The sequence below is a fragment of the Lepidochelys olivacea genome, assembly GCF_965140295.1.
Source record: "Lepidochelys olivacea isolate rLepOli2 genome assembly, chromosome: 10".
In the NCBI taxonomy this organism is placed as follows: Eukaryota; Metazoa; Chordata; order Testudines; family Cheloniidae; genus Lepidochelys; species Lepidochelys olivacea.
Window position 1 is genome coordinate 23,248,529 of NC_140420.1, and position 9,260 is coordinate 23,257,788.

Genomic DNA, 9,260 nt, shown 5'->3' on the forward strand with positions numbered 1-9,260 from the left:
GTGAGTTTAAAGTGAAGCCCTAAACACAGTGTTGTAGTACTGTAGTCTAGAGAGAAGGTGATTAAGGCATAGACAACAATTTTTCAAGGGCTGCAATTAACACTGTTGCTGTCAGGGTTCCCTCCCCACTTTGAACTGTAAGGTACAGATGTGGGGACCCACATGAAAGACCCCCTAAGCTTATTTTTACCAGCTTAGGTTAATACTTCCCCAAGGCGCAAATTTTTTGCCCTTGGACGGTACGCTGCCACCACCAAGTGATTTAACAAAGAATCAGGGAAAGGACCACTTGGAGTTCCTATCTCCCCAAAATATTCCCCCCAAGCCCTTACACCCCCTTTCCTGGGGAGGCTTGAAAATAATATTCTAACCAGTTGGTTACAAAGTGATCACAGACCCAAACCCCTGGGTCTTAGGACAATAGAGAAATCAGTCAGGTTTTTAAAAGGATTTTATTTTTTTAAAAAAAAAGGTAAAAAACACCTCTGTAAAATCAGGATGGAAAATAACTTTACAGGGTAACAAAGATTCAAAAACACAGCAGAACTTCCTCTAGGCTTAGTTTCAAAGTTACAAAAATCAGGAATAAACCTCCCTCCAGCAGAGGAAAAATTCACAAGCAGAACAAAAGATAATCTAACACGCCTTGCCTGGCTTTTACTTACAATTTTTGTAATATGAGAGACTTTTAGGATGGTTTATAGGAGGAGTTTTCTGAACTGATCCTCCTCTGCTTCCCAAGAGAACACACACAACAAAGCCCCCCCCCCCCTGCAAGATTTGAAAGTATCTTCTTTCCCCATTGGTCCTTTTGGTCAGGTATCAACCAGGTTATTTGAGCTTCTTAACCCCTTACAGGTAAGGAGGAATTCTAGGCTACCCTTAGCAGTATGGTTATGACATGCCCCACAAATCACAGATGGTGCTGGACAACCTGTACCACACTGGCTGTGATTTCTTCCTGGAGTTCTGTGTCAATGGAGTGGTATGCCCGTTTGGTCTGTCCTGAGGTTGCTGAGAACATTGGCGCGAAGCTAGTGCACATCTCCTTGATCTGCTGGTGCTGCATACATTCGAGGGTTATTGAGAGGTTCACCTCTTCCACACCACCATCACTTTTTTCTTTGTAGTAGACACCTTTAGGCCACTCAGCGTCATCTCCTCCCTGGGCTGTAAACTGACAAATACTTAATTTTTTGGAATAAAAGGGATTTAGAAAATTAACATGGTACACCTTAGGCTTTAGGGTCAGGGTGGGGGATGCTATGAGATAGTTAACGGCTCCCAGGCGCTCCTGGACCATAAATGGCTCTTCCCACGACGCTTTCATTTTATGGGCCTGGGGTGCCTTCAAGACCATGACCTGGTCCCCTACTTTACAGGAACGTTCTCTGGCATGTTTATCACACCAGGCCTTTTGCTCTTTCTGAGCATCTTTTAGGTTTTCTCTAGCAAGGGCTAAAGAGGTTCTGAGGGTGTTTTGTAGGTTGTTTACAAAGTCCAGAATGTTAGTTCCTGGAGAAGGCGTAAATCCCTCCCATTGCTGCTTCACTGACTGTAATGGCTCCTTAACCTTGTGGCCACACACAAGTTCAAATGGTGAAAACCCTAAACTGGGATGTGGTACAGCCCTGTAGGCAAAGAGCAACTGCTGCAACACCAGGTTCCAATTATTGGAGTGCTCATTTACGAATGTATGTATCATGGCCCCCAAAGTTCCATTAAACTTCTCCACCAGGCCGTTTGATGGTGGTAAGGGGTGGCAACCAAGTGGTTCACCCCATGAGCTTCCCACAGGCTTTTCATGGTCCCTGCCAGGAAATTAGTTCCCGAATCCGTAAGGATGTCCGAGGGCCAACCTACCCTGGCAAAAATGTCTGTTAATGCCTGGCACACACTTTTAGCCCGGGTATTGCTTAGAGTTACTGCTTCTGGCCATCGGGTGGCAAAATCCATGAAAGTCAGTATGTATTGCTTTCCTCTCCATGTCTTTTTCGGGAAAGGACCCAGAATATTCACAGCTACTTGCTGAAATGGAACCTCAATGATGGGGAGTGGCTGGAGGGGGGCTTTGACCTGGTCTTGGGGTTTTCCCACTCTTTGGTACACCTCACAAGACCGGACATAGGTAGAAACACCTTTGCTCATTCCCTCCCAGTGGAAGGACCTCCCCAAATGGTCTTTGGTTCGGTTCACCCGAGCATGGCCACTAGGATGATGGTGGGCTAAGCTCAAGAGCTTCTTAACCCCTTACAGGTAAGGAGGAATTCTAGGCTACCCTTAGCTGTACGGTTATGACAGTTGCCCTTGTCCTCTGCTCCTGTTGTTTGTTGTACTCAGTTGTTGCATCTTATCTTTAAGTAGATTATAAATTCTGAGGTAGAAACCATGTCTGTTTCAGTGTTTGAACAGCCTAATGCACTAGGGCCCCAAACTTGATTAGGGTCCTTGGCATTACCATAATATAATAATTATTAATAGTAATGCGGTCTTCAGGTAAGCACTAAGGGCCACCACCACTTGCTGAGAATCCAGAGCAGCAATAAGCAGAAAGGCATCTTGGCAAAAAGTCATTGTATCTCCTCTATAGATAGGGCTGACATTACATCTGCCTATTCTTCCAAATGCTTTCCCAGTGCCATTCAGCATCTCTTCCATTTTATCTGGGTTAAGTTGTAGCTGGTTCACTTTCATATAGATCCCCATCTTAGTTAGCATCTGGATATCAAGGATAATGGGTGCAATACATAGACCTGGATACTGTACGTTTGATAGATCAGCTCCAGGAGAGTGAGAAAGTAGAATCTAGCTTTGAAAAAAGGAGGATATTGATTGGCACATTGAAACTACTACAGCCAAAAATGTGTCTCAGTCCCTCCCAGCAGCTTTGCCTGGGCAGAATGGGAGGAGTGAAAAATATGGAATCCTGTGCAGGAGTGGCCTTAACTCTTTAGTCGGCCAGATCAGAAAACATTTTTGACTCCCCAAGAGCAACTGAGCAAGCAAAAAAAACACCCAAAACATAGCAGCACGGCACTCCCTGGAAGTTGGCACTCAAGGTAACTGCTCTGTTTGTCCACCCCTAGAACCAGCCCTGATCCTGTGACCTCGTATGTGAGTAACCGTGGGTCAATCCGTCCAGTACCAATAGGCAGATCAGCATTTCAGGAGATGCATGGGGAAGCATGCACAGTGATGCTTAATGGAGGCCTTAGGTCTACGTTATCCTGCCCACAGTTTGGGGGACTGTTCATTTGGGGGCCTCATATACACAATCCTGCAAGACAAGCTTACTTACAGGTGGAGAGGAAACTGGATAAATGCCCAAAATATACATTGCATAGGGACCTGTAAGATATAGGAGCAGCCCTGATGCAATCTTCACTGTGCCCAGCTCCGTCCAGTGTTGTATGTCCCTCTTCATTAAAAGCATTAAAATGCAGCTGGAATTACCTTCTACCTACATACAGATTGGCATGCAATTTAAATCCTAGTAATGTGTCCACAGGCCTTTTAGAGTGTCTTTACTACAATTAAAAACCTCTGGCTGGCCTGTGACAGCTGATCTGGGCTAAGGGGCCATTTAATTGCAATATAGATGCTTGGGCTGCAGTCCAAGCTTTGGGAGCCCTCCCACCTTGCAGAGTCCTAGAGCCTAGGCTTCAGCCAGAGCCCAAACGCCTACACTGCAATTAAACAACCCCTTATCCTGAGCCCCATGAGCCCAAGTCAGTTAGCACGGGCCAGACGTGGGTGTCTAATTGCAGTGTAGACATACCCTTTACTCTTTAGTGGCATTTGGATGGACCAAGATTCAAAGGTATAGTCTTCAAATTAAATAAGTGACCCATAATTTTAAAGTTTCACATTGAATATGTTTCAGAGTAGCAGCTGTGTTAGTCTGTATTCACAAAAAGAAAAGGAGTACTTGTGGCACCTTAGAGACTAACAAATTTGAGCATAAGCTTTTGTGAGCTACATGATGAAGTGAGCTGTAGCTCACGAAAGCTGATGCTCAGATAAATTTGTTAGTCTCTAAGGTGCCACAAGTACTCCTTTACATTTGAATATGTGGCCTGTGTTTTTTCTCTTAGCAGTCATTTATTTAGGAGTATGAAATCCTAAGCAAACAATGGATGAGGCTGAGATAATGGCCAAAATATGGTGTCAGTTGTAGAAACAGAATCAGATCAAAACCCAGGACTCAAAAAATTCTCTGAACTTTAGGGATGTTTGGATGTTAAACCCAGAGCCAAACTTGGCACTGGGGGGGGTGGGGGGGGAGGTTCCCATCTTTTATTTCTGCTATTGTGCAAGGAAAGCATCACACGCTTTCCAAAACAATGACTCAAATTCATGCCTGGTAGAATTCTATTGACTTGGAACTATACCAGGGATGAATTTGCACCATAAAATGGTGTAATGTAGGTGCAGTAGGGATTTTATTATATTTGTGTATTGATCGTTCTTTGTTGCTCATCTCTATAGCAGCTGAATATCAATTATATGATTCCTCTCTCCCACCCCCAGCCAGTTAGATCCTCTGTGGTTTAAAAAGGTACGTGTCAATTTCATACATCTGTTCTGCTTTTTTTTCCTTTGCATTTTTTAAAATGGCTGCTACTTTTTTAGGCCAAGATCTTCAAAAGTGACTAGCGATTTTGTCTCCAGTTTTTTGGCTTCCCAATTTGACAGCTGAAAATCAGGCTCCTTTAATAGGGCGGCACTTTCTGAAAAACAGACCCTTTTAAATGGTCTCAAGCTGGACACAAAACTGCCCTACAAAACTGAGGCACCACAAAATCCAGTCACTTTTGAAAATCTCGGTCTTAACCTCTAGGCTAATACAGTTCTAAATTTGAAATTTAATGGAACTACAGAGTCTATTTCACACTGAGTTAAGGAATCTCTGCTTCTACTTCAGCTCATGTGATGCTTTTCCTACTTTAGAAGGGAAAGGGGTGACTCTACAGTATGTATCTGTATCCCCTTCTGATGTATGCACACAACAACCTGTTTCTTTCTCAAAGCATGAAGATTTCCAAAGCGATATATTAAATGGTTCCAAAAGTTTGATGTTCCCAAATATTGCACTCAATTGTAGCCTCATTAACTCTTCCTCTGATCTTGTTAATCTAGACGCAGTTTAGCAGAAGCCAAATTCCGTTGGGCTTTGTATATTAGCACTCAGGTTTCATACTTATTCCACAGCAGGATGCACCTTAAAATTCTTATAAACACAAATGGCCCATTTCACCCCTCTAATCATTTCCATTCACGCTTTCCTTATTTTGCACTTTCAGGGCATATTGTATTTTACATTTTTGCAGCTAACAGGCTTTTAAATGTATTTTAATTAAAATAATGTATTTACTTAGGGCTTGTCTACACTGAGAAGTTGTCTACAAAACTTTTGTCTTTTCTGGGTTCTTTAAAAAGCCCCCCCACAAAAGACAAAAATTTTGCCAATACAAGTGGCCGTGTGAACGCAGCTTTGTCGCTCCTGCCAACAAAGCTAATGCCACTTGTGGGGCTGGAAGTGTTTTGTTGGCAAAAGTGCCGACAAAGTACCGAAAAAGAGCATTTACACATGCTGACCTTTAGCAACAAGGCTTTAGTTGACACAGCCTTGCTGCTAAAAGCTGGGTGGTGTAGACAAGCCCTAAGTTTCACTGGTAGGAAACTCTTTGTTTTTGTTTTCACAGCAACAATACATTTACTATATATGCAGTTTTCAGAGTAGCAGCCGTGTTAGTCTGTATTCGCAAAAAGAAAAGGAGGACTTGTGGCACCTTAGAGACTAACCAATTTATTAGAGCATAAGCTTTCGTGAGCTACAGCTCACTTCCTCAGATGCATGGCCCCACAGTATGCCAACATTTTTATGGCTGATTTAGAACAACGCTTCCTCAGCTCTCGTCCCCTAAAGCCCCTACTCTACTTGCGCTATATTGATGACATCTTCATCATCTGGACCCATGGAAAAGAAGCCCTTGAGGAATTCCACCATGATTTCAACAATTTCCATCCCACCACCAACCTCAGCCTGGTCCAGTCCACACAAGAGATCCACTTCCTGGACACTACAGTGCTAATAAACAATGGTCACATAAACACCACCCTATACCGGAAACCTACTGACCGCTATTCCTACCTGCATGCCTCCAGCTTTCACCCTGACCACACCACACGATCCATCGTCTACAGCCAAGCTCTGCGATACAACCGCATTTGCTCCAACCCCTCAGACAGAGACAAACACCTACAAGATCTCTGTCAAGCTTTCTTACAACTACAATACCCACCTGCAGAAGTAAAGAAACAGATTGATAGAGCCAGAAGAGTTCCCAGAAGTTACCTACTACAGGACAGGCCTAACAAAGAAAATAACAGAACGCCACTAGCCGTCACCTTCAGCCCCCAACTAAAACCCCTCCAACGCATTATTAAGGATCTACAACCTATCCTAAAGGATGACCCAACACTCTCACAAATCTTGGGAGACAGGCCAGTCCTTGCCTACAGACAGCCCCGCAACCTGAAGCAAATACTCACCAACAACCACATACCACACAACAGAACCACTAACCCAGGAACTTATCCTTGCAACAAAGCCCGTTGCCAACTGTGCCCACATATCTATTCAGGGGACACCATCACAGGGCCTAATAACATCAGCCACGCTATCAGAGGCTCATTCACCTGCACATCCACCAATGTGATATATGCCATCATGTGCCAGCAATGCCCCTCTGCCATGTACATTGGTCAAACTGGACAGTCTCTACGTAAAAGAATAAATGGACACAAATCAGATGTCAAGAATTGTAACATTCATAAACCAGTCGGAGAACACTTCAATCTCTCTGGTCACGCGATCACAGACATGAAGGTCGCTATCTTAAAACAAAAAAACTTCAAATCCAGACTCCAGCGAGAAACTGCTGAATTGGAATTCATTTGCAAATTGGATACTATTAATTTAGGCTTAAATAGAGACTTGGAGTGGCTAAGTCATTATGCAAGGTAGCCTGTTTCCTCTTGTTTTTTCCTACCCCCCCCCCCCCCAGATGTTCTGGTTTAACTTGGATTTTAACTTGAAGAGTGGTCAGTTTGGATGAGCTATTACCAGCAGGAGAGTGAGTTTGTGTGTGTATGGGGGTGGGGGGGATGTGAGAACCTGGATTTATGCAGGAAATAGCCCAGCTTGATTGTCATGCACATTGTGTAAAGAGTTGTCACTTTGGATGGGCTATCACCAGCAGGAGAGTGAATTTGTGTGGGGGGGTGGAGGGTGAGAAAACCTGGATTTGTGCTGGAAATCACTTTAGATAAGCTATTACCAGCAGGACAGTGGGGTGGGAATAGGTATTGTTTCATATTCTCTGTGTATATATAAAGCCTGCTGCAGTTTCCACGATATGCATCTGAGGAAGTGAGCTGTAGCTCACGAAAGCTTATGCTCTAATAAATTGGTTAGTCTCTAAGGTGCCACAAGTCCTCCTTATATATGCAGTGGTGTTTCTCATTCCTGGGGTTAAACTGACATCTGCTGGCACCCTGTACTTCATGTTAATTGTTTGCATTTTATTACATTATACTGTGTGTCTCTTGCCAAGAATGAAATGTTTCTGGTTTGATTGCAACACACCTTTTCTCACTTTAAATCCTTATTTTTTTTTTAACTTCAATAAAAACAGCATTCTAGTGAATAGGCATTTCTTGGGGGTGGCATGGTGAATTATCAAGATTCTCATTTATTTTTTTTTCCCACTAGGGTATCCTGTTAAGGATCATATTACAAGGATGTAAGTTATTTGAACTCTGTAGATGCAAGAACCTTTTCAGCCAGTACAGAAATGCAGCCACCACTGGGTGGAATGCATAACAACCACAACAGTTCAGAGCAGGATTAAAACTCAGGAATACATTTTTCAGGGGTGGCCAAACTGTGGCTTGCGGGCCACATGCAGCTCTTTTACCATTAAAGTGTTCGCAGAGCTCCTCATGTTCCCGCCCCTCCCCCATTCTTCACCTACCAGACTTGGGTGGGGCAGAAAGCTCAGGACCTCTGCATTACAGCGGGGTGGTGTGGTAGGGGCTTCTGCCAGTGGGAAGGGGATCTTGGGGTGCACTTGCCAGGGTTTGGGGCTTCAGCAGGAGCAGGGCTGAAGCCCAACTCCTGGCATATGTATCCTGGCTTGAACTTCTGAAGATTGTCATATGTGGCTCAGTGGGCCAGTAAATTTGGCCACCCGTGACATATTTGCTAATCCCATGATCGGTCCTGTAGACTATGAATTACCAATACCATTTACCTGCAGCAATGTGTGTGTTTGTGTATCAAGTACTGACCAGGTCAGCATCTGCTTAGTCTGATGAATACAAAACCTGGAATAGCATAGCTACTATTGGCACTTCAACAGAAGAATCTGATAGAGAAGTTTATTGTTCAGAAGATGTGTTGTTACTTATTTGAATGAAAGTAGTCTTACAGTCTACTAAAATTCTGCTCCTGGCTCTGGCATGGATTTGCACTGAAGCCTCATGCGAGTAACAGGCTGTTTCATCCAGGCATCAAAATGTTCCTCTTTGGCACAAAGCAATTGGAACCTTTACAGGAATGATATACTCTGTAATTACCTACATTTGCCTGATGATGGGAATAGTTTATTGCTGAATAATTGTGCCTGTTAAAAAGTAAAACATTACAAAATTGGAGAAGGAATTTTCCTCTTGTTCAAATTATCTTTGTGTTTTGCATATAAAACTTAATAGCTGGTTCTGCTGATACAGTAACTTGTAGATCTTGTTGTTTTGACTTTCGAAGTTTAGGAAAAAGCTGATCTGCAAGGAACTCCAACTCCAAGGTCCTCTTGATAGTGCTGAGTTGGCGTTTTTTTCCTGACAAAGTAAATTCTTTTGTTTAGAACGGTATGTTCCATTACAACTTGTGTTTCAGACACCTGAATTTTTACTCTCCAGGAGCTTAATATTTTTAAACCCTTATCTTACCTTCAATACCCCTATGTCTTTGTTTCCGGTTATTAACTCGAAGGCACTGGCTCTCAAAAACCTATCTTGCCAGGCGATGGGACAGCAGACTGCTCTTGTGGTCTGCCCAGAACAGCTAGCGATAGATATAGATGTATTCGTGTAGTTGATAAAAGTCTTTAGCTTAAGACGCAGCTGCTCGGGTTAGGCTCTGGGCTGGCTCCTAGGCTAGCCCAGAGCCGACGTGTGACTGCTGGCGGAGATGG